This window comes from Lynx rufus, unplaced genomic scaffold (assembly GCF_022079265.1).
Source record: "Lynx rufus isolate CCGP_SWC_20201006 ecotype Redwood Valley unplaced genomic scaffold, mLynRuf1.p SCAF_2, whole genome shotgun sequence".
Classification (NCBI taxonomy): domain Eukaryota; kingdom Metazoa; phylum Chordata; class Mammalia; order Carnivora; family Felidae; genus Lynx; species Lynx rufus.
In genome coordinates this window covers 110,788,766-110,794,765 of record NW_025814834.1, presented here as the reverse complement: position 1 = coordinate 110,794,765, position 6,000 = coordinate 110,788,766, and positions in this window count along the sequence as shown.

Sequence of the window (6,000 nt, the reverse complement as noted above, 5' to 3'; positions counted from 1 at the left end):
GCTTGGTACTTTTGGAACTGACCTGCATTGACAAGTTATATTGCGCACAACGCCTGCAGTTATCTGGCTGTGTTTTAGAGCTGCCCCCCAGGGTGGTTAATGAATTTGGATTTGCTGGATGAGGTATGCTTCTCGGTATGTGGGCCTGGCATCTGAGTGCCATGGATCCCCTCCAAAGTTTTCCCTCCACCCCAGTGTTGGAGGACCAGTACCCTGCCCTGCTGTTCAGAATGATAGCTACTGTTTTTTGGGAAGGTGGAGGCCAATGCTGCTTGTGCTTTCTGACCTTACTTAGAAAGGTGTTTCAGGGAAATGGAATCGGTGTTAAAGATCTCCAGGAGTGCTACGGATCCTTATTTTACTGCTGACCATAGTGCCTGCTCCACCAGCAGCAGCCACAGTTCTGCCGATGACCTTGGGTGTTTGCACTTGGATCACAATAACCCTGCTGATCTCCTTAGGTAAAAAAGCATGGAAATAGTGCCTTCCTACCGGTCTTCTATCAGATTCTGCTGCTTCTGTTTTCCCTAGCAAGTTAGGGGATAACCTTTTCTCTGAGCTTTCACAGCATGGACCTCTTTTGGGGGCTTGGCAATTTGTTGGTCAGATCCAGGAGACTGAGGCTACCCTGATCTGGGTCTCCAGGTGGCATTTGTGGCACAGGGTCTCAGGGAAGGAAACAAGGTCGAATGTGGGCATGTATGGGGCTTCCTCCAGGATTCCTAAGCCAGATCAGTCCCATATTGCCCTCCGGAGCTAAGGGGCCATCGTCAGGACGTCAGGGGGCTTGGGGTTCCCTCTCAGGCTCCCAGCAGCCTGGGACCTCCAGGCACCCTGCCTTCCCACCATGGACCTCACCTTAGTGCTGTCTGGGACCTTCCCAGCGAGTCCCCTCCCCAGTCTGGACCCAGCCCTGCCACCTCAGCTTTCACTGTGCTGCCCCCGCTGCACGAACAATATCCTTTCTATTTGGACTTGACTCTGCTGCCCTTTGGAGATCGCAGTGTGTAACGTGAGCTCCTGTCCAGAGGGGGTGGGGGGAGAGGCGCCCCCTGCACGCTGGCCTGTCCCATCGCCGTCGCCGTGTCTGGCCTGCCGCTGCCGCCACCGCCACTGCCTCCCGCCCCCGAGGCCGGGGTGGTCTCCGGGCCGTCGGAGCAGGGCCGCCCCAAGACGGGAGCAGAAGGAGGAGGCCCGCGCCATGGCAGCCCGGCTGGGTGCGCTCGCCGCGTCGGGGCTCTACCGGCGGCGCCAACACCGGCAGAGCCCGCCGCCCGCCGCGCTCGGGTAGGTGGCCGGGGCCGGGGCGGGGTTGGCGGGGACAATGGCCGGAAAGCTGCGGCTGCCGGCCTTTCCCCGACACCCGCTTGGCCCTTCCGACGGCAAGAGCCCGGCAGTCCAGGGCGTGGGGACAGCGCCTGCGTTGGCGATAAGATTGGGGGGAGGGCGCATCTGTGATCAACAAGCCTGGGCGGGACGCTGAGAATGGGGTGTTGAATTGTCCTGCGGAGCTCCCATGACTGCTTTCAGACTGGGGTCGTTTTGTTGCTACTTTGTAGATGAATGAACGGAGTGGTCAAGGAACCTGCTGGACTTCGCCCACCCAAATGGCTAAGCTGTGATTTGCAGCCAGTTTGGACCGACTCTAAAACCTGAGCTGCTGTCTCTCATGGAGAATTGCCAGTGTAGACAATGAAAGCCTCCTTTTGGGCAGGGAGGGCAGCCTGTGGTGCTCAGGGTGGACCCTCAGGGCATCTCAGAGGATAAGTTAACCTGGGGTGGGGAGGGTCTGAGGGGGCACGTAGATGGTGGTGGAACCACTAGTGTGGGTGTCAGGGGCTGGGGGCTGGGCCCCAGGGACCATCCGGGTGGAGACTTCTAGTAGAAAGTTGGGGAGAGAGTGATGAGGACTGTGAACTTGGGGTATTGGCAGGAAAGTGGCAGGTGCAAGCCTTAGAGGAAGAGGTGGGGGAGGAACAGTGGGAGAGGACCCTGAGGTTGGGAGAAGGGGGTGGGGAGTGAGGGAAGAGACAGGGAGCAGCAGTCACAGAGGTAGGGATATCTGAGGACCTAGGAAAGGAAGGACGTCCAGGGGCTAATGCTACATGGATTGCTCTGAGCTCACTGCATTCCCATAGTCCGGGCAGCCCTCCTGAGGGGTAATTAGGACTGAGCCACCAAAGACGTCTGGGGCTAAGGACAGAGCAAGGGGTGGGGCACTGGGTAGGGGGAGGGGCCATAGCTGCAGAGGGGCCCCTATTGCACGGCTGGGATTTCGGGCCCCCTTAGATGCCAGGACACGGGGACTGGACAAGACCGTTGCTTCGGTGGGGTACCCAAGGCTCAGGATGCCAGGAAACTCACCCGAGTGTGGCAGTGCTGGAATAGGAACCCTCACTGCTGGGCCTCCGGTGTCCTTGGACATGGGTGGAGTGAGAGGTGGTGCAGGGAATGGTGATCAGGGCACTGGTGGGTCATAGGCCCTGTTGGAGCGAGGTCCACAGTGTACACACACAGCACAAGAACAAGGCCAACGTGCAAGGAGGGCACATGGGTGTGATCATGGACACCAGGCCTTGGGAAAGCCCCATGCATGCAGGCACATATGCTTATTTGCTCCTCGTCTTTACTTTTCTGTGAACTTCTGGCTCGTGCCCTTCCTCACCTCTGTTGTCAGTGTGACAGTTCTAAAGCCCATCTGCTTAAAAGTAAATGAAGCTGCTGGAGCCAAGAGGTACCACTGGGGCTTCAGGAAATGCCATGTAATCTCCCGCAGTCTCCAAACATATCGGGAATGTGTTTCTGATGGTGGAAATGCCTTGTGTGCGGCAGCCTAAGGCAGCAGTTTTCCAGCCTTCCCAAGGCTGAGTGTGGAACTGGCTTTGTGTAAATTCCTGTTTACTGTGTGTAGCCAGGTGACCCCAGCTGCTGGCTTCTGACTGGCCTCTCGGGGGAGTGGCAGGGAGGGGGTCCACGCAGTGCCGGGGGCACCTTCCACTCGAGCTTCAGACATCATGTTGCAGTGGGATCCCCCTTCTCTCCCTGCACCTGGAGAAGGGCCTGGGCACAGAACAGGTGCTCAGTAAGGATCTGTTGGATGAAGGGGGTGGGGGGGGGGGGAAGGATGCCACTAGCTGCCGATGACGGAGCAGTTATGGGCTGTGCTGCAAGTGTCACCTCACTTAGCCCTCCCAACCTCCCCCGGAGGTTGCTGTTGCTAGCCCATTTTACAGATGTGGAAGCCCAGGCTCAGAGAGCACTTTGCTGCGGACCACGTAGCCAGGGAGCACCTGAGCAGGGATTGCAGCCTGGTCTGCCTGGCTGTAGAACACACGCTCAGGCTGACGTGGCCTCAGTAATACTGACTCATTCTCCTCCCAGCCCCTGCCTGTTCCCAGGCTCTCACTGTCTTTCTAGGCTCAGATGGGTGGGAGGCTGGAGTGGGGCAAAGTCTAGGGTTGTTAAAAAACCAGAGTTTTGAACGGTTGTGCCTAGATAATGCCACCAGGAGCTGAGGGGACAGGAGAGAACATGGTCTAATCCTGTGTGACCCTCAGGAGGTTACTGACCCTCTCTGTACTTCAGTTACCTTATCTGGAACCAGCAACCTCTCCTCACAGGAAGCTGGCACAGAGAGGGCTCCCCCCACCCCACCCCAGGCTAATAGTCATTGTAAGTCTCAGTGACATCTTGTCACTCAGTGACATCTTGCACAGGCCCACAAATTGACTTGTGTTGGGCTGTCAAGATTGAGAAAGTTTTGGGGGTGCTGGGAAGGGCCGGAGAAGAGGTCCACGATGGTGCACTCTTGTACACCATGGCATGCTGGCCATGCCCTCAGCAGCGTGAGTGTTGTCCAGCTGGGGCAGGATGGTGGTGTCTCTTTGGAGGGTAACTGGGTAGACTTTGTGCTCCCCATTCTTGGCTGGAATGTGTGAAGGAGGACATGGAATGTCCGTGTGTCCCACCCTTTGCCCTCTTGCAGGGAGCGCAGGCAGGCTGCAGGCCTTCCCCAGGACTGGGTGGGGGAGGAGGTGCTCTGGAAGGCTCCCAGAGTTGCTGGGAAACAACAGCTCTCTTTATCCAGCGCTTGGCCTTCCCGGCCCTGTGCTCCACACACTGTATGCCAGTGAGTTCTTCACTCCAGCTCCGTGGGGTGGTAACTGTTACTCTGACACACCTCTTTGCAGATGAGGAAATGAGGCCCAGAGAAGCTGGTACCCTTTTCCAGCCCCCCCCCCCCGCTGGTGTCTGGCGCTATCAGGATTCAAATGTGGAGGGGTGAGCCCAGAGCCCCCTCCTGTGTCCTCGCCTCCTGCAGGAGACAGCTGGCATTTCTCTGATGGTGACATGGTTCAGTTGTTGGACACATTTGCCTGTCTGTTCATTCCTCTGTCTTAGGCCAGTGGGTTGGAGTGTTGTCTGTGGTCCTGAGCAGGGTGGCATGGGGACACAGTCGCAGGAGTGCTTTGGGGGTGCTACTGCCCCCAAGGCTTGGGCTGGGGCAGCCAGTGGGTGTGAGAGGGAGGTGGTCACCCCCACATCCCACCTTCCTATGCCAGGGCTTGTGCGAGGTATATATGTAGGGGACAGATGGCAAAATCCTCGGCCTCAGGCACCTAGGGACCCAGCCAGGGAACCAGCCGTAGCCCAGTTGAAGACCAGCCGCTCTGGTTAGGGGACCTCGTGAGGATGAACAGGAAGGCAGGTTGTGGCGGCTGCTGTGGGGGTGATGTCTGTTAGCGTCCTGGTCAGAAACATAGTTACAGTGAAACAGAATGGCAGAGGAGAGTTTAACAGAGGGTCTACTTATGAGAGCAGAATGGTGGAAGGCTGGTAAAGTGTCTGGTCTAGCGGCAGGCGACTGGGGGTGGGATTGGGTCCCTGAAGGCCAGAGGGCAAGGGGCTTTGGGAGGCGCTGGGGCTCTGCAGGCACTCACTTAGTTAGGGCCCAGAGCTCTGGATTTAAGCAGCAATCCCAAAGCCTGGGCCTGGACTTGAATCCTTGTTTTGGCTTCATTTTCTGGGTCCTTTGGGGAATTCCAGAGCCAGAGTCACAGGATTTCCTGTTGTTTCTCACTTCTCCAAGACCAGCAAGGTCTTGTACACAGCCCGGAGTTGGAACTTCCCCCTGGCCCCGCCACCTTGGGTGTGTGCTGTGGGAGGACAAGGCCGCTAGGGTCACAATGTTTTCTAGCGGGAAGCCATGCCTGTGTTGAAGAAGTCCAGCCCAGCCCTCCATGGCGGCTTAGGCAGTTGGCCCTCTGCTGTCTGGCCCACCTCATGGAGACCAGCAGGGGGTTGGGGACGGTGCAGGGTGTGTGTTGGGGGCAGAGTGGCTGCTGCACAAAGACCTTCTCTTGCATCGTGAGCTCTGCCCGACTCTTCCTGCCACTGTCCTGCTTCCTTGCCCCTGTGGCCAGTACGTGGACAAAGAATGTGGCTTTGGTCCCCAAAACACACCTGAGGGCAGGCTAAGTCCTAAGAATCCGGGGTGCCTGTCAAGGCTTATGGAAGAGTCCTCTGGCCCTTCCCCTGCTATGTGGGGTCCCCAAGCTGAGCAGGCAGGACCTGCTGGGTCCTGTGTGGGTCCTGTCTGGGGGCCCCAGCCCAGCTTCCAGCCTGTGTGCCAACAGTCCCCGTTAGACCCACTGTTCACAGCCCACACCCAGACTCCTGACAGGCAGAGCCCTCTCCCACCACCTCCTGGGCTCATCCCAGTTAGGGAGCCTTCCTCCCTATGATTGATACCTGAATGCCCCAGCAAGAGCTTCACTCACTCGAGAATTCTTCTCATAGTGCTGTGGCAGCAAGATGGGGGTGGGATTCGTACCCTGGAAGGCAGTACAGGCTGGAAAGATATTCTCAAGAGCATTCAGGTTGTGTCTGACCACTCTCTGTGTCTACTTGACATTGTCAGCTGGTTATCTCTTTCCCTGCTGAGCCTGACTGTCCTGCTTTGGCTAGATATCCAGGCAGCCACCGCCAATCTGTCAGAGT